Raw genomic sequence first — 23,874 nt, forward strand, 5'->3', positions numbered from 1 at the left:
AGAGGAGCACTCTGTAGAGTTCTAAAAGTGCTCTTGTGAAGGCTCGCACTAAAGTTTAAACATAATTTAGTTTGAATAAAAGTACACATTCTCGCATTATTGTATACTATAGCAGGCGTTCCTATCCTAAATGACAATTGCCATCATCATCAGCAGCTTATTTTATGTCCACTGCAGGACGGAGGCCTCTCCCAGCGATCTCCAATTACCCCTGTCCTGTGCCAACAGATTCCAACTAGCACCCGCGAACTTCTTAATTTCATCACCCCACCTAGTCATCGCCGGAAGTAACGCCGGAAGAAGTAAAGAAAGCCTTGGGAACTATGCAAAGGGGTAAGGCAGTTGGGGAGGATCAGGTAACAGCAGATTTGTTGAACGATGGTGGGCAGATTGTTCTAAAACTGGCCACCCTGTATACGCAATGCCTCATGGCTTCGAACATACGGGAGGCTTGGAAGAACGCTAACATAACCCTAATCCATAAGAAAGGGGACGCCAAAGACTTGAAAAATTATAGACCGATCAGCCTACTGTCCATTGCCTACAAAGTATTTACTAAGGTAATTGCAAATAGAATCAGGAACACCTTAGACTTACGTCAAACAAAAAACCAGGCAGGATTCCGTAAAGGATACTCAACAATAGACCATATTCACACTATCAATCAGCTGATAGAGAAATGTGCGGAACATAACCAACCCTTATATACAGCTTTCATTGATTACGAGAAAGCGTTTGATTCAGTCGAAACCTCAGCAGTCATGGAGGCATTACAGAATCAGGGTGCAGACGAGCCATATGTAAAAATACTGAAAGATATCTATAGCGACTCCACAGCCACCGTAGTCCATAAAGAAAGCAACAAAATCCCAATAAAGAAAGGCGTCAGACAGGGAGATACGATCTCTCCAATGCTATTCACAGCGTGTTTACAGGAGGTATTCAGAGACCTGGATTGGGAAGAATTGGGGATAAGAGTTAATGGAGAATACCTTAGTAACTTGCGATTCGCTGATGATATTGCCTTGTTTAGTAGCTCAAGGGATCAACTGCAATGCATGCTCACTGAGTTGGAGAGACAAAGCAGAAGGGTGAGTCTAAAAATTAATCTGCCGAAAACTAAAGTAATGTTTAACAGTCTCGGAAGAGAACAGCAGTTCACGATAGGTAGCGAGACACTGGAAGTGGTAAGGGAATACATCTACTTAGGACAAGTAGTGACCGTGGATCCGGATCATGAGACTGAAATAATCAGAAGAATAAGATTGGGCTGGGGTGGGTTTGGCAGGCATTCTCAGATCATGAACAGCAGGTTGCCATTATCCCTCAAGAGAAAAGTGTATAACAGCTGTGTCTTACCAGTACTCACGTACGGGGCAGAAACCTGGAGTCTTACGAAAAGGGTTCTACCTAAATTGAGGACGACGCAACGAGCTATGGAAAGAGAATGATGGGTGTAACGTTAAGGGATAAGAAAAGAGCAGATTGGTTGAGGGAACAAACGCGAGTTAATGACATCTTATTTGAAATCAAGAAAAAGAAATCGGCATGGGCAGGACATGTAATGAGGAGGGAAGATAACCGATGGTCATTAAGGGTTACGGACTGGATTCGAAGGAAAGGGAAGCGTAGCAGGGGGCGCCATAAAGTTAGGTGGGCGGATGAGATTAAGAAGTTTGCAGGGACAACATGGCCACAATTAGTACATGACCGGGGTAGTTGGGGAAGTATGGGAGAGGCCTTTGCCCTGCAGTGGGCGTAACCAGGATAATGATGATGATGATGACCTAGTCATCTGCCATCCTCGACCGCGCTACCCTTCTCTTGGCACCCATTCGGTAACCCTAATGGTCCACCAGTTATCTAACCTACACATTACATGACCTGCCCAGCTCCATTTCTTTCTCTTAATGTCAATTAGAATATCGGCTATTGCCGTTTGCTCTCTGGTCCACACAGCTCTCTTCCTGTCTCTTAACGTTACACCTATCATTCTTCATTCCATCGCTCTGTGTGCGGTCCTTAACTTGTTTTAGACCTTCTTTGTCAGTCTCCAAGTTTTTGTTCCATATGTTGGCACTGTTAGAATGCACTGATTGTCCACCTTTCTTTTTAATGATAATTGTGAGATTCCAGTCAGGAGCTGACAATGTCTGCCGTATGCGCTTCAACCCATTTTTATTCTTTTCTAAATTTCCTTCTCATGATCAGGGTCCCCTGTGAGTAATCGACTTAGGTAAATGTACTCCTTCACAGACTCTAAAGGCTGACTGGCGATCCTGAACTCGTGCTCCCTTGCCCGGCTACTGATCATTATCTTTATCTTCTGCATTTTAATCTTCTATCCCACTCTTGCACTCTCTCTAAGGTCCTCAATCATTTGTTGTAACGTGTCCCCAGTGTTGTGGAACAGGACTTTGTCATCTGCAAATCGAAGGTTGCTGAGATATTTGCCGTTGATCCTTACTCCTAAGCCTGCTCAGTTTAATTGCTTGAATACTTCTTCCAAGCACGCAGTGAATAGCATTGGAGAGATTTTGCCTCCTTGTCTGGCACTATCCTTTATAGGTATCTCCCTACTTTTCTTGTGGAGAATTAAGGTGCCTGTGGAATCTCTGTAGATATCTTCAAGGATATTTACGTAAGTGTCATGTACTCCTTGATTATGTAATGCCTCTATGACTGCTGGTATCTTTACTGCATCAAATGCCTTTTCACAATCTATGAAAGCTATATAGAGAGGCTTATTGTACTATGCGGATTTCTCGATAACCTGATTAATGAGATGGATGTGATCCATTGTAGAGTATCCCTTCCTGAAGCCAGCCTGTTCCCTTGGTTGACTAAAATGCAGTGTTGCCCTTATTCTATTGGAGATTATTTTGGTAAATATTTGATATAACACTGGGAGTAAGCTAAGGGGCCTATAATTTTGCAATTCTTTTACGCCTCCCTTTTTGTGGATTAGTATAATGCTGACATTCTTGCAGTTCTCTGGGACCCTTGAAGTCGATAGACAGCTTGTATAAAGGCTCGCCAGTTTTGAATCTTTGATTAGATCAACTGTTATTCCATGTTCTCCTGCCGCTTTTCACAATTTCATGTCTTGCAAGGCCTTTCTAACTTCATCGCTAGTTATAGAAGGAGCCTCTGTAACCTGTTCAGTACTACTTCGAATGGAGGTATTGTGGCTGTTCTGGGACCTGCACAAGTCGGTATAGAATTCTTCCCCTGCCTTTACTATATCTTCGAGATTGCTGATGATATTACCCTGCTTATCTTTCAGTGCATACATCTTGGTTTGTCCGATGCCTAGTCTCCTTCTCACTGATTTCAGGCTGCGTCCATTTTTCTTTCGGCTTCCTCAGTCTTTCTCACGTTATAATTTCGAACATTCCTTATTTTCTTCTGTTTGTCAGTTTTGACAGTTCCACGAATTCTATGTTATCTCTTGAGCTGGACACTTTCACTCTTTGTTGTTTCTTTATTAGGTCTTTTGTTACTTGGGAAAGCTTGCCTACTGGTTGCCTTGGTGCTTCATCTCCCACTTCAATTGCTGCCTCTGAAGCCAGCCTAGTTAGGGTTTCATTCATAACTTCGATGTCATCTTCATCTTTCTGTTCTAAAGCTGCATATTTGTTCGCAAGTATTAGCCTGAATCTGTCTGCTTTTACCCTTACTGCACCTAAATTTCTTCTTGACCAATTTTACTCTTTTTCTTATCAAATTGAGGTGAATCCTAGCCCTCATTAACCTATGATCACTGACTGCACTTTACCCTACCTACCACTTCTACATCCTGCACTATGCTGGGATCAGCAGAAAGCCATTAGGGTTTTTCCAGGTCCACTTTCTGTTGCTACGCTTCCTGAAAAAGGTGTCCATTATTCAAAGCTTGTTCCTTTCTGTGAGTTCTACAAGCATCTCTCCTCTAGCATTCCTAGAATCGACACTGTAGTTGCCACCGGAATTGCCTGTTCACCAGGCTGCTTTTCCCCCACTTTTGCATTGAAGTCAACCATTACTACAGTATACTGAGTTTGCACTTTTGTCATCGCTAATTCAACATCTTCATAAAACTGATCTACTTATCATCATCCTGACTGGATGTTGGAGCATAGGCTTGTACTACCTTTAATGTATACCTCATATTAAGTTTTATTACGACTAGTGCTACCCTTTCATTAATGCTATAGAATTCATCAATGTTGCCCACCATGTCCTTATGGATTAGGAATCCTACTCCATTCTGCTTCTTATCTGGAAGTGCTCTATAGCAGAAGATGTGGTCATTTGTCAGCACTGTATAAGCTTCACCAGTTCTTCTAACCTCACTAAGGCCATTGATATCCCAAAGAACGCCTGATAGTTCCTCGGAGTCCTGCTAAGCTAGCTTCACTCGAGAGAGTTTGGGCGTTAAATGTCTTCACAATATGCCCTCAATAGTGGTAGTTTATCCAAAATAATGCTAACATGAGGCTCAAAGAATGTGCAGGCTAAATATTACATCAATTGAAGCAATAATTATAGGAGCCTACAATATTAGCAATGCCCACAGACTGTCGCGCCGCACCGCGGTGCACACGAGGAGGATGAGCAGATGACAACGCAGTATGGCCACGTTTTCACGTGGCTAGTCCGGACTGTGCCAACTACTGCTGTGCAGGCACAGGCTTTTGTTTACCTCTTTAGCTCGTACGATGGTCAAGAACAGTATGCGCATGTGATGTGTTTCCCAGTGCATTAACTGAATTTCTCACAATTAGATAAGTCTTCTTTCCGGGAAAATAAGTCGGGAAACAATGGGTGGTGAGGCTATGGACAGGCTGGGTCGTGACCCCACCGACGAAGACGATGCAGCGGGCACTTCCTTGAAGAAAAATAAAAAAGTGCTAACTGGACAAGAATATAGAAAGACACTCGTGCTTATGGGCTATGTCTACACTTGCGTTAGTTTTTTTTTTCATTGCACCACTTGTAGGATTTCCGGCAGTCATATTAGGAAAGAACATTTTTTTGGTATGCTTATTACTCTTTCATGTGTTACTATATGATCAACGCATTAAATCAAGCTTACGTGGCATACGAAACGCTGCATAAATTAGGCTGAAAAACATGTTTTTCCTCGTAACCTTGCAAGAAGTCGAAGCAATATGTCAAACGCACGCAGCAATATGTCTCGTAATACAGTCAGGTATATTTATTAGTATTATTCACATCATATTAACACATTTGCCAGGAGGGAACTGTGCAAAAATGAATTATATGAAATATGGATAGTTCAGACATTGAAGGTTACTACGAACATCGGCGAATGAACTTCCTTACCTGCGTATGTAATGCTCATAAAGTTGAGCGTATGCAAGTGTTTGAAAAACTGCTTCATGCTTTAAAAACGCCACAAATAGCTGAGAGATAAAAATGTATCACTTGTCACACATTATACAGCTCTCTTTGCCTCTTCCTTCGACTTTCCTACTGCTGCTGCTGCTGCTGTTGTCTGGCACACCATATCAGGGAGAGGTTCAGAGCGTGTATATTGTCACGTGGTAGTGACGTTAAAGAACACAGTAGCAGTACTGTGAAGGACAAAACTAGCTTTTATTGGGCGAACCTGTGCCCACAAAACAGGCTACACTTAAAGCACAACGATAGCGGCGAACACAGTCGGCGATCGTCGAGAATCTGATCAGCGGGTCAAGCGCGTCGGCTTTTATAGAGCAGTCGTCGAATGTTCCAGACTAATCGTTAGGACCCGCGTGCCTCCCACAAAGTTCTATACCATTCGTGTCACGCGATGAAATCAGATAACACAAGGTTCGGCGACAACAGACAGCCGAGTAGAAGTATCGATAACTTTCCAGAAACTTCGGATACATGCAGGCGCGTCCCGCGCTGTGCGATTACATTTGTTAGGGGGCGAAACGTGGTCGCCCGATAAAGATAAGTACACGTGTCAATACCCCCCTCTTAAAAAGCATCGACCCGATGCTGCAAACAAACGAAGGTAATAAACAAAGCACTCGTAGCAAAGAAAAGAACAAAAATGACGAAGTTCGTTAGCGTCCGTAAAAGGGTTTAAGGCGCACCACGTGGACCACTTCAGATCGTGCGCGGCGCCGCTGTGAATGCGAAATGCCGTCTGGCACGACCTCATAGTCCAAAGCGCCAATACGTCGGATGACCTTGTAGGGTCCGAAATAGCGTCGGAGTAGTTTCTCACTGAGTCCTCGTCGGCGTATCGGGGTCCAGACCCAAACACGGTCGCCAGGATGGTACTCGACGAAGCGTCGTCGGAGGTTGTGGTTTCGGCTGTCGGTCCTCTGCTGGCTCTTGATTCGCAGGCGGGCGAGCTGTCGGGCTTCTTCGGCGCGCTGGAGATAGCTGGCGACGTCAACATTCTCTTCGTCAGTTACGTGCGGCAGCATGGCGTCAAGCGTCGTCGTCGGGTTCCTGCCGTAAACCAGCTTAAACGGCGTGATCTGTGTTGTTTCTTGCACCGCTGTGTTGTACGCAAAGGTTACGTACGGCAGGACCGCGTCCCACGTCTTGTGTTCGACGTCGACGTACATTGCTAGCATGTCGGCGAGGGTCTTGTTCAGGCGCTCCGTGAGACCATTCGTCTGCGGATGGTAGGCAGTTGTCCTCCTGTGGCTTGTCTGGCTGTACTGCAGAATGGATTGGGTGAGCTCTGCTGTAAAAGCCGTTCCTCTGTCGGTGATGAGGACTTCTGGGGCACCATGTCGCAGCAGGATGTTCTCGACGAAAAATTTCGCCACTTCGGCTGCGCTGCCTTTTGGTAGAGCTTTAGTTTCAGCAAAACGGGTGAGATAGTCCGTCGCCACGACGATCCACTTATTCCCGGATGTTGATATCGGAAACGGCCCCAACAAATCCATCCCAATCTGCTGGAATGGTCGGCGAGGAGGTTCGATCGGCTGTAGTAATCCTGCTGGCCTTGTCGGTGGTGTCTTGCGTCGTTGACAGTCTCGGCATGTCTTGACGTAACGGGCGACGTCGGCGGTCAGACGCGGCCAATAATACCTTTCCTGTATTCTCGACAGCGTCCGGGAGAATCCGAGGTGCCCAGCGGTTGGATCGTCATGTAGGGCGTGCAATATTTCTGGACGCAGCGCTGACGGTACAACAAGAAGGTAGCTTGCGCGGACTGGTGAGAAGTTCTTCTTCACGAGCAGGTTGTTTTGTAGCGTGAACGAAGACAACCCGCGCTTAAATGCCCTAGGGACAACGTCGGTGTTCCCTTCCAAATACTCGACGAGACCTTTTAGCTCCGGGTCGGCTCGTTGCTGTTTAGTGAAGTCTTCCGCGCTTACTATCCCAAGGAAGGCGTCGTCGTCCTCGTCGTCTTGCGGCGGGGGATCAATGGGGGCGCGCGATAAGCAGTCGGCGTCGGAGTGTTTTCTTCCGGACTTGTATATTACCGTGATGTCATATTCTTGTAGTCTGAGGCTCCACCGCGCCAGCCGTCCTGAAGGGTCCTTTAGGTTAGCTAGCCAACACAATGCGTGATGGTCACTGACGACTTTGAATGGCCTGCCATAGAGGTAAGGACGGAATTTAGCTGTAGCCCAAATGATGGCGAGGCGTTCCTTTTCAGTCGTAGAATAGTTGCTTTCCGCTTTTGACAGCGACCGGCTAGCATACGATATCACTCTTTCAAGTCCTTCTTTCCTCTGGACTAGGACGGCACCGAGGCCTAGGCTACTGGCGTCAGTGTGGATATCGGTATCGGCGTCCTCGTCGAAGTGTGCAAGTACCGGCGGCGACTGCATGCGTCGTTTGAGTTCTTGAAATGCCTTGGCCTGCGGCGTATCCCACTTGAACGCGACATCACATTTGGTTAGATGTGTTCGCGGCTCCGCGATGCGTGAAAAGTCCTTGACAAAGCGCCTATAGTAGGCACACATGCCAAGGAATCTGCGCACTGCCTTCTTGTCGGTTGGCTGCGGGAACTTTGTGATGGCAGCTGTCTTCTGTGGGTCGGGGCGTACTCCTGATTTGCTGATCAGGTGGCCTAGGAACAAAAGCTCATCGTAAGCGAAACGGCACTTTTCCGGCTTCAGAGTGAGCCCTGATGACTTGATGGCTTCTAACACTGTCGCAAGCCGCCTAAGGTGATCGTCGAAATTTCCGGCGAAGACAACGACGTCATCCAGGTAAACAAGGCACGTCTGCCACTTCAGTCCGGCTAACACCGTGTCCATGACGCGCTGAAACGTTGCAGGCGCCGAGCACAGTCCGAATGGCATGACCTTGAACTCGTAGAGGCCGTCTGGCGTGATGAAGGCAGTCTTTTCGCGGTCTCTCTCGTCGACTTCTATTTGCCAGTAGCCAGACTTGAGGTCCATCGACGAGAAGTATTTAGCGTTGCAGAGCCGATCCAATGCGTCGTCTATCCGTGGAAGGGGGTACACATCCTTCTTCGTGATCTTGTTTAGTCGACGATAATCGACGCAGAAGCGTAGGGTTCCGTCCTTTTTCTTTACCAGGACTACAGGAGAGGCCCACGGGCTTTTCGACGGCTGGATGATGTCGTCGCGCAGCATTTCGTCGACTTGTTGCCTAATAGCTTCACGTTCTCGCGTCGAAACTCGGTAAGGGCTCTGGCGTAGTGGTCGAGCGCTCTCTTCGGTTATTATGCGGTGCTTTGCAACTGGTGTTTGTCGAATCCTCGATGACGTCGAAAAGCAGTCTTTGTATCGCCGGAGAAGACTTCTGATCTGTTGCTGCTTACTCAGAGGAAGACTTGGATTCACGTCGAAGTCTGGTTCGGGGACAATGCTCATCGGGGTAGATGCGGCTGAATCCGAGAGGACAAAGGCATTGCTGGTTTCCACGATTTCCTTGATGTATGCGATTGTCGTGCCCTTGTTGACGTGCTTGAACTCTTGGCTGAAGTTGGTTAGCATAACTTCCACTTGCCCTCCGTGGAGTCGAGCGATCCCTCTTGCGACGCAAATTTCACGGTCGAGCAGTAGATGTTGGTCGCCCTCGATGACGCCTTCTACGCCCAGCACCTCCACCAGATGTCACGTGGTAGTGACGTTAAAGAACACAGTAGCAGTACTGTGAAGGACAAAACTAGCTTTTATTGGGCGAACCTGTGCCCACAAAACAGGCTACACTTAAAGCACAACGATAGCGGCGAACACAGTCGGCGATCGTCGAAAATCTGATCAGCGGGTCAAGCGCGTCGGCTTTTATAGAGCAGTCGTCGAATGTTCCAGACTAATCGTTAGGACCCGCGTGCCTTCCACAAAGTTCTACACCATTCGTGTCACGCGATGAAATCAGATAACACAAGGTTCGGCGACAACAGACAGCCGAGTAGAAGTATCGATAACTTTCCAGAAACTTCGGATACATGCAGGCGCGTCCCGCGCTGTGCGATTACATTTGTTAGGGGGCGAAACGTGGTCGCCCGATAAAGATAAGTACACGTGCATTATACATGACAGGGGCAAGACAGAGAGGATAGGCGACGCAAGAAACTTGTTTGAACCCCACCGCGTCGAATGTGCACAATGCCCTCTGGACCTCCCTGTGCGTCGCCGCATTAACCTCTTGACAGCTGTAATTATCCGTGACCCCCCTCAAAAGCATTGCACAAATTGCAGTGCTTACCTTTCTACTAATGTGCAAGTCCAGAGGGGATGTAGATAGAACTGTACAGAGGAGTGGGGAGAAGAGGCAGCTCCCATACAAGGGGGGGGGAGATGACATGAGAAGGCAAGGAAACGCTACTACTGTAGCCACGACAGCAGTTGTGGGGAAACTGGACAAGCTTAAGTTCAAAGTACGGTGCAGTACGTTTCTGCGACTTCTGAAAAATAAATACCATGAAAATATGTCAAGTGGATAATTTACGCAGGGCGTGCAGAAGCAGAGCTGCATTAATTAAAGCGCACCGCAGGGTCTAGGCGACCATATGAAAGCAGCCGCACTTCAAATCAACATTTCTGTGCCCGCAGCGGTAGCTTTGCGGCTATGGCATTGCTCGAGGTCACGGATTTGATCCCAATCGCAGCAGCCGCATTTCGACGGGGGCGAAATAGAGAATGTACGTGTACTGAGATGTTGGGTCACGTTAAAGAACACCATGGTGTAAAATTAATCCGGAGTCTACCACTATGGCATGCCTCATTATCTGATCGTGGTTTTGGCATGTACAACCCCATAATCCAAGTTTAATATTTCTGCCACGATGTGATGTGAGGCAATGACAATGCTCAACCCTCTAAGAGGTTATGAAATATGGAGCACAACAACACCTCTAGCAAACACCTCTTCTTGTGTGTTCTGTGTACTGCACCGACAAACAGCAGTGGTGCACAAATTGTAACGTTTAACGTCAACTCACTACTCTCGTGTTACACTAAACGTTCAAGAAATTAATCTTTCGCCATCAGCACTGCTAATGATCGTCAATAAAAGCCACCAGCACAGAAAGGTTCGCTTACATCGATTGCTACAGTGCGTGGGATCTGCATAATGCTTCCTCTTTTTTTCATGTTTAAGTGATAAAGCATCAGGTAAGGCACATACTGGTGCGTTTCCGCCCCTCCCCTTAAAATTCTCCCGTGGCACTGACATGTACACAAGTAGAACAAGCTATATAAAACCACAGAAAATGCCTTAGCATGGATTTAATTTGTACTTATTCATCTTTAATTATGTATATAATCACAGTTGAGCTTTCATGCGGCTCAATTTGTCAAGTAATAGAAGTGACGTGGTGTCGCATAGTTACCACAACGTGCTTTACAACACGTTTCCGTGCCCTCCGCTACAGTGAACTAGAAGGGGCAGTGCAGCATGCAGAGGCACCTGAAGCCGCTGGTGGCGAAAGGAGCGGCGGCGCTGCAATCACTCACTCTTGCATGCAGCGCCAGTTGTGTGGCTTGAAAGCGCTTGATAGGCGGTGTCTCGCGCGCTTTCTATGAATGTCTGCTGCTTTTAATTTCGTGAACATTATAGCTTGCGTCAACAGCAAGGAGGCCAGCGGCTGATATTCTGCGACGTTATGCGTTTCTGCAGTTCTTATTTTACAGTCTCACTTAATATGCTTTTGAAATGTGTGCCAAGGAGAGAACAATCGTACAATGTAACTGCTTAATTTGAACTTACTTTTATTGCTACGGCGACTAGGATTTGCTGAAGCAAAGCAAGCAGCAGGACTTTTGTAATGCAGGTTATTTGTTCTTGTGCTATTAGAGTCGCCGGACGATCCAACCGCTGTCAACCAGATGTAGGAGTCGTCGGACGATCTCGCCGCTGCCACCATTTGAAGAAGTTGACGTTCGTAGAGAGGAACTCGGTGAACAGGATTTATTTACATTATTTACATCTACGACAAGACATACATCGACAGTCTAGCGTGACTCCCAAATGGCGCCCGCAAGACGACGCATACAGCAAACAGCTTACGAGCACACAGCTCACTAGTACATTTCGAGCATGACAACGAGCACTCAGCTCACTACGACGAGCACGACAACGAGCACGCACTAGCAGCCGGCAAACGCTGCTTATAAGCACTTGTCCCCCCCTTGATTCTAAGCGAACGGAAACGTTCGTCCAGTCATCGTTCGACGTCACCGTTCGACGTCACCGAAGATGACCCGCCCTTTTGGAGGAGCGGGCTCACATACTCGTGATGCACACACACACACAGGTGTAAAGGTCCGGAGCCGACGTCAGAGGGGCTTCGTAGAACTCTGCTCCGTCCCGGGTGGCGCGGCCGGGTACCACATTCCTGAGCTGACCCCGCGCCACGTGGCTGCCGGTTATCCGCAGTTCTCTGAAGTGCGCCCCGTCTGGTTGGATTGGAACACGTGCAGCGGGCTGAAATAGCTGGCACGTTGCCACCCCGTACGGCCATTCCTAGCAGTGCCCATTACCATGCATATTAATGCTGTCATTGCACTAGCTTGTAAAACTATTTGAGATATCGTTCTTCAGCACCGCACTGGCTCTTGTGTGTTTCCCCATACTCTTTGATGCCTGCATAGCGAACATTTAGTTACAGATTACGCAGACCATGGAGTTGTGCCCCACCTGTGAAATGCTGTGCCCATATCCCCAGTCACAAGAATTGCGTCCCATAGATATCCTATCCACATCCACTGATAGGGCACCTATATCATAGAGATGTGTCGAATACGTCCTGCAAACACCCCTCACATGACCATTTGGTCGCGCTTTCCATGTCCTGCAGACATCCATTGCATGTCTGCGAGGGACATTACCTCGCTTGCTCCGTGCGGCGCTATGTATCTGCTTGCAAGCCCTGTCAACATCGCAAACAGCCAGCAACGCTTCCTGCCGGCTACTTACAGCCGATCCACATTTCACCTGAGCCTTTCTTTCGCGTGGGTTTGGATCTTCTTGACCATTTCCCCTAGTCCAGCTCTGGCAACAGGTGGATCGCTGTCGCTACTGATTACGCGACGCGCTATGCCATCACTCGAGCATTTCCCACGAGCTGCGCAACTGACGTCGCAGATTTCCTCCTCCGCGATATCATTTTAGTACATGGTGCCCCACGACAGCTCCTTACTGACCGCGACCGCACTTTCCTCTCCCAAATCATCGCCGATATACTACGCTCATGTTCTACCAAGCACAAACTGGCTACCTCCTATCATCCCCAGACCAACGGCCTTACTGAGCGACTTAATCGGACCATTACAGACATGCTCTCGAAATACGTTTCACCCGACCACAAGGACTGGGATGTGGCTCTCCCTTATGTCAAGTTCGCCTATAATTCATCACGCCACGATACTGCTGGGTATTCCCTTTTTTACTTGCTCTTCGGTCGTGACCCTGTCTTACCATTGGACACTTCATTCCCCTCGATAGAGGATTCGAGGACTGAGTATGCCCGCGACGCCATTGCCCACGCCGAGCATGCGCGCCAGCTTGCCTGTACTCGTCTGTTGGAATCGCAGGAATCTCAACGGCACGCTTACAATCGCCGCCATCGTGACACATATTTTTCACCAGGCTCTCTCGTGCTACTTTGGTCCTCTTGCCGCCGAGTGAGGCTCTCCGAGAAACTTCTTCCCTGCTACAAAGGCCCTTATCGCACGTGTTCTACGTCAACTGACCAATGTCACTTATGAGATAATTCCCGTGACCTCCGACATATTACCCGGTTCCACATCACCTGACTATAGTGTACTAATCTAGTACACTATACACCTGACGTCGTACATGTCTCTCGGCTTAAACCTTACTATGCCGGTACCGACGGCCCCGTCTGAAGCACCGGGACGGTGCATTTTCTGCCGGGGGTCGTGTTACGGTGGAAAATGAGGACAAGGTCGTCGACGGTGAAGAGGACGAAGTGGCAGGAGCCTCTCAGGATTCTCAGCAGCTGTACATATACGCTTTGTAAATACAACGTGTAAATAGTTTTATACTCGTGACAATATGGACATGCTGCATGCATTTTACGGACATATATGTCAAGGCCTTTTGCATACTGTTTGCCATAATGCAAATTACGGTCGCAGTGCACGGTGATAAGATACATTATCAGAGCACCCACGCATCAAGAACAGATTGTGTGCACATGATACGCGCGCATGCAAGTGTGCAGAAGTGCAGCATACTTCTCATTCTTCGAGGCCTTTCGCCAATCGCAATTGCCTTATTGAACTAACTGAAGTGTTCAAAGTAAATTGCATCAGAAAACTTGTAGTACGACGTAAACACAAGCTGCAGACATGATAGCTTCAGATTGCAATTTGAACATGCGAGAAAACACGATTCTGTTACAAGGAAACTCATAAGACAGAGCTTCAATTCGTGGACAAATATTCACGTGCATGTCAAAAGCAAAAAAAGGTCCATGTGGGATAACCTTGGGACATTCGTAATAGGATATCCAAGAGTGACGTCCACCAGACGTCCTATTTGTATCCGAAATGGTGCATAGACATTGGGTCATGATTCGGATGTCCTATGGACGAAGCGTTTTCACTGGGTTGTTAAAGTGCTCCCTAAAGCATGGTCTCCATAAATACAACAATGAGCTGCTTTCCCGTTTTACCGAAGCTGCCGCTTGGCTTCCAGCATCATTGTTGTGCTAGTCCTCTACTTCTGCTGATTCGTGTTTACTGTATGTGCGCGATGTGGTTTCTACAGATGAATTTCAGTTACTTTTTCAGAATAAATGGCTTCTGAGGGCGTATGTGACTTCACTCCGTGCATGCAAGTTTTCTCTGCTGCTTTTCAATTCGTGAGCATTTCTGTTCGTGTCAGAAGCAGTAAGTTCTGCTGTACAATGTTATTCATTAGCGCACTTTCTGTTTTCATCTAAGGCGTTGCCTATAATGTGCTGTTGAAAGGTGTGCCAAGGAGAGAACGAACGTGCAACGTGACAGTTTAATTTACGCTCACTTTCGATGTTGCGGGGACTAGTTACGTATAACGCCCCTATCACGCGGTCACTCGAATGCGATTATGTACCATCTGAATCTGCTTACTCGAGTTCGCATAGACGTCTGCGCCCTGAAGCTGTAAGATATACAAACTCGATCCTGGTTGCTGAACGTAAAGCAGTGATCATTTCCTATTGTGTTGAAAGGGTTCATCCGGACGGGACTCGATTGCGATCGAAGTTGTCTGTGTTCTCAACAGCGTGGCTAGGTTCCAGCGGCGAGGGCAGACGCGCAATAGTAATTCCAGAAAACAATTCAGCATCTGTGGCAAAAAAATATGCATTTCATTGTCTGATCGTAGGCAGAGAATACAGACCAAATAAATGAAGTACTTCAGGCAAAAATCTGAACAAAACCTCCTGCGCTCATGAAGCATATAGAAACATCGCAGTCTGTACGAGCGCTTCGTCTGCTGCTCTTTCAAGATTGGTCGATCACAGTGCCACCGCTACTGGCAACACCGCTGGGGCCACGCAGAGAGTGCCACCTGCTGCACTGCCCTTTCTAGTACACTGCACCTCCACTAGGGTCCCTAGAATATTGGCTAGTCTGCCGTCTGCGCACCATGCTGTATGGAGCGGGTGGGACGCTTTTTGAATGAAAGTGTAGAGGGCGCTGTGAACAGTACTATTGGTACGCTCTTTGCTTCATCTGCTTTGGTCATCTGCTTCGCTGCCTGCATGCACCGCGGCGGGTGGGCTCGGGTGAGTTTACATACCTCTTCTGCGCCTCCGGTTTTTCACGAAGTCTCTCAATAATGAAGGGTGTGGGGATGCGCGACTCTCACGCGTCCCCTGATATCTTGTTTTCCCGCATAGCTCCCATCTGCAGTGCGGCTTCGCCGCGTGGCCTGGCGCCCGCGGCGGTCGGAGTGGTACAAGCGCAGTGCGAGAGATGGCGCGAGTGTTGCGCTGCCTCGGGGTTACTTGGGTGCGGGTAAGACAAGGCGCTCCCTCTTAGTTTCGGGAGAGCAAGCAGTGCGGACGTGCCGTGCCGCGCGTGCGCCGATCCATGCTTCTGCGAGACCGTCTCGCGTGGCCGCCTTCGAACGCGCCACCGTTCGCGTGACCGTACACGCGAACTATAAGGCGTTGGGATCCAGCGTGGGGCGAAGATATTCGCTCGCTATCCGGTCGCGGTGAGTCGGACTTCCTAGATTTGTCGCGCGCCCATCGGCATGTTTTGGGGATAGCAACTCGGCTAGCAGGCATTGATCTATGAAAGGTGCAATAAATGCCCTTGTGATTGTTTGCACTATTGTGTTGTCGTTCCTTTGTCCCAAGAGCACGGGAGAACGCCACATCTGGCTGCCCAACGTGGGGCTCTTGGGGCATCGGACGATAGTTTTAACAGTTTTGCTTCGTTCGAGACCTTGGTTTGAACCGAAGCGTAGGGCTAGCGTGGATTTTGATCGCTAGCGTTGGTTGGCGGCGTGCTTTCTTGAGAGAGGCGATGGTGGCTGTAGTGTGTTTGAACTTGTCAACATGCTAAGCCTTTTCGCAAGTGTTTTTTTTAATGACATTCGTTGGTACGAGAGCCACGTGGTCTGCATCCTGGGAGAGCGAGGCTTAGCGCCCGCGGAGCATTGGCAAGCCTGAAGCGAGTGAGTACGGAAGCCTCGATGGTGGTCCGAATTTCTCATGTAAATGGCTTCTCCTATCTCTTTGACTCTGATGAAGTCGCGGCTCTGGGAGCCGGGTGGCCGCGGGCCACGGGTACCACTACGGGCTGACTGGTATTGCGGCCTGGCACCGGGCGCTCCGACACCGTCTGGGATGGTGGGCGCCGTCAACTCGGATGCTGTGTGCACAGAGCGGAGTAGGACCACCTCACAGAGCTGACGTCTCCTCGCGGCTGCCTGTTTTGCGCTCATTTTGGGTGTTGTTTTTGGATGCCGGTTGTTGTCAGGGTAGCGACGCTTTAGGCCTAAGGCTTTACGAAGCTGCCTGTCGCACGTGGAGGGACACAACCTGGTGGACCGTGGCGTTGAGGCGTTGCAATTTGCTTCCCTCATTCTATTTAGCCTCGCACGAATTGAAATTACTCGTTCGGCTCAAGGAAGCGAGCTTCGTTCACATGAACTTAGCATCTGAGTAGCTGCCCGATCTTTTGCTAGCCGAGTTGAACATCGTACCACGTGGGCGATGCACCTGCAGAATTCCTCTCTCTTGCACTACTGTAGTGCTTGCCGAGTGTGTTGAGTGTACGCAGCGTGATTGGAGTCACCCCTGGTTTGCCGTCACCTGCACATCGTCTGCGCTGCTGCCCCGGACTACGATCGAGCCACCGGGCAATGGTGATGCTGTGGCGAGTTCGGCGCAGCGACTTCGGCGGCCGCCTGTATCCAGCTCGCAACCCTCGGCGGCGGAGAAAAGAGCCGGCGGTCACCGACAGCTACTGCGGCTCTCGCCAGCAGGGCGCGTCGGCGCGAGCGACGCATGCTCTTTCCGACTACTGCGTCGCCGTTTCCGGAGTTCTGGCCTGGAATCGTGCCGTCGAGTCTGCAAAGCTGCTGCTGTGACCGGCGGACGCCAGCGGTGTACCCAAGGACAATGTCGGCTCGCATGCTATGGAGAGCGTGTGGACATTTCCTCAGCGCGGCCACTGTTGCGTGTACTATCTTGTTCGCGAACCACGGGTTGATGTTAGACCGTGTCACATTTTTCGCGGGAATAAGAAGTGATTTATGGTTGGGGGGATGTGGGGATGCGCGACTCTCACGGGTCCCCTGATATGTTGTTTTCCCACATAGCTCCCATCTGCAGTGCGGCTTCGCCGCGTGGCCTGGCGCCCGCGGCGGTCGGACTGGTACAAGCGCAGTGCGAGAGATGGCGCGAGTGTTGCGCTGCCTCGGGGTTACTTGGGTGCGGGCAAGCAAGCAGTGCGGACGTGCCGTGCCGCGCGTGCGCCGATCCATGCTTCTGCGAGACCGTCTCGTGTGGCCGCCTTCGAACGCGCCACCGTTCGCATGACCGTACACGCGAACTATCAGGCGTTGGGATCCAGCGTGGGGCGAACATATTCGCTCGCTATCCGGTCGCGGTGAGTCGGACTTCCTAGATTTGTCGTGCGCCCATCGGCATGTTTTGGGGATAGCAACTCGGCTAGCAGGCATTGATCTATGAAAGGTGCAATAAATGCCCTTGTGATTGTTTGCACTACTGTGTTGTCGTTCCTTTGTCCCAATAGCATGGGTGTGAGAACCCCACAAGGGATAGCAAAGAAAGAAAAGCTAGAACATCTGAAAATGAGAAGATGAAAATAATTGCATTTCGCCAATTGCGTCACATCGGGGACGCACGCTCAGCGGCCTTGTAATTGTCCTTTTTAGGAAAGGAAGAGCGCCTTCTTCGTCTTCCTCTTCACCACACCCCTATATTTTCTCTCCTTATTCACGAACCTCGTGCCATTTCATCGGATGTTGTGTGCTATACTAATTTATTTACACTGTTTTCTAAAAGTTCTTTATTCTTCCCTTTATAATTCGTTTTGACTGTGTGCTTGATTACTTGCGTGGGATTATCTCGCAGTGGAACATGCTTCCACAATTTTATCTATTGTTGAAACATATTTGGTTGCTCTCTTTGACCATGTGCAATATCATCTTTACATGTCGCCTCATTTTCTTGCATCACATCAGCGGTGCATGCTTCGCAAATGATGATTTCTTTCCGGTTTGTTTACTTTTGCCTTTTGCAATATGATCTATTATTATGTGTTGATATTTGTTCTCGCTGTTCTAGCTCACCCTTAATTGGAATTAAGCGCTTGCTTTTCGTTTTGTATATGTTTTGAACAAGTCTGGGTTTGATTTCGATTTTTACCATAGAGTTAGTAGAACAACTCTAGAGGAAAAGCTGGGCCGGAAAAGTGGGAACCTCTAGGGCACCGCCCTGTTGCTACTGGTCAATGTGGCCAGCACAATTACTATTGAAAGAGCTGAAAACAACTACAGATCACCTTATGCTTTGTCATCTAAAAACGCAGACCCGATGGCTTTATGAAAGTGGTGCGTTAATATTAAGTTTACAGAAAGCGATCGCTAAGTCCGTGACTTATGTAAATCACGATGTACGCATTCATGCAATAAAGGATGACGCGAATTTCGGTTTCGAATCTGTTTTTTGGATGCGTAGTAGTTTCGTACAGTTTAGGTTTGACATGCGATCGCGCGTCGACATCGGACGCTATGGCACACTCGTGCCTTATGTGCCACCGAAGCCCCGAAGTGCTCTGGCATATACCTTCACATGTAAGTAAACGAATGTATCTCCTTGTTGAGAATATCACACGAGTAGGCAGCTCTTGTGGTGCATCACAATTGTTTGAGAAGCGTCACAGTAGAGCATTTTTCTACACGCGGAGCGGTGTTTTTATTTGCAGGTTTCTCTTCAGTAGAAAATTGCTGGACAGGCGGATCAGCGCACCGGACTGGCGAAGCCACAAGCAACTGAAAGAATCTGTTTAATTGTTGCACTTTGAACAATCACGCTTCTACAAAGGCCACAGCAGAAAAACAGCCTGATGCCGAGTATTTCTGCGCCACGAAGTAATCAAGAGGCGAGTGCCTAATGCGGACGAAATCGAGTGCATCGAGACTTAGAACGACAGAAAGCTGAGCTAGTTGATAAGGATTCATTATGCAAAACAGAGGTGAGGCGTGCAGACAGGACACAAGAGTAGAGAAGTGGGCGGCGCTCGAGTTGTTTGCTTGTAAATACTCTACTCTTGTGTCCTGTCTGCACGTCTCACCTCCGTTTTGCATAACGAGTGCATCAACCCACATATTAATAGCGTAGGCGTTTAATTAACTGTGCAATATTTTCAACCCTTCCTTGCATGCCATTTCATGTGGAATATCTTTTCTGGTCACAAATTTGTGCGGCGAATCTATTTGCATGATCGACTCCGGGCCTGTGGGACCGTTCACTTGCACTTGATGCTGAGTCTTTTACATGTATCCATAAACTGCAGATATGCACAGCAGATCCCTGCGAGCATTTTCAAAATTCAATTATTTTAGACAACAGGCACATATGCAATACTGACATAATCTCAAATACCACTAAGCAGCTGGGACAGATTTTTGTTGACCATAATCTCAGGTAAAATAAGTAGATCATGTGGACAGATCCAGCCCATTTTCGCTCAAGTTAGGAATACACAACACGACCATGGAGATCGCGGAGGCTCAAGAAACATCACAAATAGCGAGACTATCTACAACCAGCACGGGAAGATCAATCCTGGACAAGATTATGATCAACCCGATTACGGATCCAGCACAGTACACTAAAGTTAATCAAGAATTCGCAGACAACATAATTGTCGCACCGCTACCTAGGAATATGCACCCAAAACATAACATCAACAGGAGAGTTGCGCGAGCCAGGGCGTTAATCAAGAAAATGGATAAAGGGGGCAGAGGAGCCTGCTTTGTTGATTCGGCTGCTTACAACGATCGAACTAAGTTCGCGGCGGCAGTAGTGGATCATCAGGGCAATTGCACCAACTGCGCCACGGTCTACACTAGCAAACCTGAAGTCGCTGAACAAGTTGCCATTGCATTGGCACTAACAGACGATAGATTTACAGAAATTTATAGCGACTCGAAAACAGCTATTAGAGCTTTCAATAGGGAAAAAATTGCCCCACAGGCTGCGAAAATAATTAACAAAAGGCAAACAAATGTTACGCGTTTCATTTATTGGTTCCCTGCGCACCTTGGTTCACTTGATGGTATTCCTGTCAATCCAAATGAATCGGCCAACAGCGTCGCCCGCGACCTTACAGACCGGGCCGCTTCTACATATGGTTTTGATTCTGCTGGATTGGAGAACTTACAGAGAGATACCCTCATTACATACAATGAAATTACAAAACATTACTACATGGGAAGGAGGGAGTTTCCACCCCCTCACTATAGACTAAACAGAGCACAAGCAGTTACACTTAGGCAATTACAAACAGAGTCTTATTATTCCCTTGCACAAATAAAGGAATGGTATGACATTGCAGACATGAATATTATAAGCAAAGCATGCAAAAAGGAGATATGCACGCTTGAACATATGCTCTGGGAGTGTAGGTCGCTCAGCCCTGGCATTTCCCGGAATCGGTTTTTAGGAATGATCAGATCTCCAGATCATATCCCTCAAGTCCTGGCTGTCCAGTACGCCCGTGATAGGGCTAGGAGGCTTGACCTCCCGGTCCCAACATGGGACTAGCCAGGCGGGTGGCAACACCTTGTACAGGACAAGAATAAAGTTTTTTCCTCCTCCTCCTCCTCCTCCTCCTCCTTTCCTTAAATCAGTGTGTACAAGGGGTATGCAAAAATAATTTTTTTCTCGCACACCGATTATTTTGCTGTATAAGCAAGAGAACCCACCACATTAGTGTAACGTATCATGTACATCACACTAATATGTGCTCTAATTTACCAAGTGAGATGAGTTACTTTTATGGCTCATTCAGCCATATCACACTGCAAGCTGCATTGATCAATCTTCAACTGGATTTTGCAAATGTTTAATGAAACATGTTTCCCTTTTATGCAGATATGCAATGGCAAGCCCTTCCGTGTGTTCCAAAGGTAAAATTTAAGCTCTAAATTAAAGAAGACATTTCTAGTCAGAAACAAGCAAAAATGGTGAATGCAGAGTATCAGAAGCCCAAGGTACAGAAATTATGAGAATTGTCGAATGATTTTAAGGAAAGAGTCGTATTTGAATATGCAAGACTCTTTAGTGGAGGTCAAGCAAGTCAATATAGGTAGAATACTCTGCAAAATTATGCGAGTGAGGGGATGTCAAACAATGGGTCAGGAAATGCGTTGTTTTTCTGCAAAACAAAAGCTGATTGCCATTACATAAGTCACTTTAGCATCATGAGACTGCTGCTTGATAAATTCAGAAATAACCCCAAAAACAAGACATGCAAAAATAATAAAAAAAATTTAATGATGCTCTCTCCACACTGGGATAAATAAAAACCAACACATCACATCTAATGTGGACATATCAGACGCCTTGTGAAACACTAAAGGAAAAAATTCAGTTTCGAGCTATGGCACTTGCCGCATAGATGTGGGGGGCCTTGCACTAATAGTGATAGTTACCACTGCATTTAGAAATTGAAAGCATTCATGCAGACAAGGATGATTCTTTATATTTTTGGCTACCACTTCAAATGCCTCCACCAAGTGTTTGCTACTAGCGCCAAGCGCTACTAATTATTTTCTGCTTGAGGAATAACCTCTAAATTGTAATTAAACGCAAATACACGCAAGTCAAAATTACTATTCCTATCATAAAACGGTAATATTATTTAATTATTTTAATAGTTTTTCTTTGACGCCGCGCTGTCAGCGCAAGACGCTATCCGCAAACGCAAAACCCTATTCTAAAGCTCTTCTCTCCTGCGTGCCCCAACGCTAACACCCGCAAAGCTCTTTGGGGCCCCAAAATATTGGGACCCCTATTCTAAAACTCTAATGTTAGCCCAAGCGGCTATCGTGCCACCGCGCAAACTGCCGCGCGGCACTGCGGAGCGCGATGCCGAGGTCAACTGCCGGCCGTGCCCTCGCGCAAATCTCCGCTCTTTGCGCCGCCGCCAGCGACCTACGACGTTGACACCCTGTAGATAAGAGCTGTGACCTTTAGAACAAACCGGAAATCTTTAGGCGCGGCCGCGACGAAAGGTTCGGAGTAGAAAACGGAACTTACTGGCGGATACCTGTTGATGCTCCGGGGCTATTCGACGCACTTTCGCCGTCCGTGCTCAAGTCACATTTATCAAAATGATGTTCTAAGTCAATGCTGCTACCACTATGACAAAATTCTGACTCAGACTCATTTGAATCCGTGGAAATTCGCCGTTTCGCAAGGGCAGCTTTGCGTAACGTCGACGCCATGACGCCATGTCGGAAGCAATGTACGAGCGCTCGTCACGCGCGGCTAAAAGGGGCTTTAAAATCCCCCCCCCCCCTCCGCGATGAAAAAAAGAAACATAAAATCGAAACTATAAAAATAGTTGCTCTTTTAGGCGCTGGATGATGCTAGTTGTCCAGAAGCGGTCCGAGCACGGCAAAACTTGAAGTTGACACCATCGGCAATATGTTATCGATGGGTGTAGGCGCGGACAAGAAAGTAAGAAATTTGCGTTCTGTAATGTAAGAAGTGTCCTTTGAACCATTCTTTAAATCAATAAATACTTAATACAAAACATATGGGGGAAGGTGAACCACATCACTGCAGCACGTATATGATAGCGTATCTACTTGTAAACGTATGGGACAGACAGCTTAATTTTGAAGCATGCGTAGGACATCCTGTATATTTAATTTCACTTTTATATAGTTAGGCACGATGACTCCGTCACGAGCAGCGCGGTGTTGTTCTCGCACTTGACGGATAGCTTATGGTAAGAAGCCTTTGGTTTTGTTTTTCTTTGGTATACGACGACAGGCAGATGTATCCGGCCGCCTAACTCGTGTCGAAGTGTCTCCCGGATAACAATGATATATAGCGTCGCTCAGCATGTTATTCTGGGGGGTACGTTCACAGGAGATAGTGCAGCAGAGACTGAACCAAAAAGAAAAGAAGAAACTATTTATCTCTGACACGTGCTACAGCAGACACATTGTTATTGCATTCGTTATCTACGCGTAGACAACAAAGGACGTCATGACGTCCGCGATTACGCTCAAATGTGTACGGCGAGAAAATGAGGTTGCATTAAATATCGCATATGGGGTGCGCATCGAAATTTAGCTATGGTCTGGCTCCGCTGAATTGATATTTTTAACACGAGAACTCTGGAAACTCACAAATGTGTGAGTTCTTCCGGTTTCAGGTTGTATTCAAATTTCGCCCATAAAAATTATGGAGGATTTGTTAATGTTGAAAGTACTAGCTGTGAAGGCTGGCTTCTTATCGTCTGCAACTGAGCTGCTAGGAAAGCTGTAACTTAGGAAGTGTTAGAAACCCCAGTTTGAGATATTACTATAATAATTAGTGTGTAGCTTCGCGTTTCAAGACGACATGTACTTGAGCTGCGAGACACGCCGTAGTGGAAGGCTTGGGATCAATTTTGTTCACCTAGGTTGCTTTCATCTGCATTCATTCTCAGCACACGGGAGTTTTAAAGAGCCCCTCACCAGGTCTGGCCATGTTGAGCTGACAAGCGCAGAGCATACAATGCGCGCCAACGATCGTGTTTGCAAAGAATTACATCGCTACGCGCTGCGGAAAGGTCTGAAATTATAGGTCTGAATATAATTATGTCTACTTGACAATTATCGTACAAGTTTTGTTTATTTATTTTGTCTCTTTTTCCATCATACGTTGAGACTGTATGAAGTTTGCTGTGCTGTCGTTCTGCTGCCTTGTACGTATGGGAGGTG

General features: G+C 47.6%; 1 protein-coding gene across 1 annotated transcript in view; it reads right to left on the reverse strand.

Moving 5' to 3' along the window:
• LOC126531785 (cytochrome P450 3A43-like) overlaps positions 1–23,874 on the reverse strand; it is a 101,029-nt gene that overhangs the window by 44,488 nt on the left and 32,667 nt on the right. The window lies entirely within an intron of this gene.

Source organism: Dermacentor andersoni, chromosome 5 (assembly GCF_023375885.2).
Source record: "Dermacentor andersoni chromosome 5, qqDerAnde1_hic_scaffold, whole genome shotgun sequence".
NCBI classification, from domain to species: Eukaryota; Metazoa; Arthropoda; class Arachnida; order Ixodida; family Ixodidae; genus Dermacentor; species Dermacentor andersoni.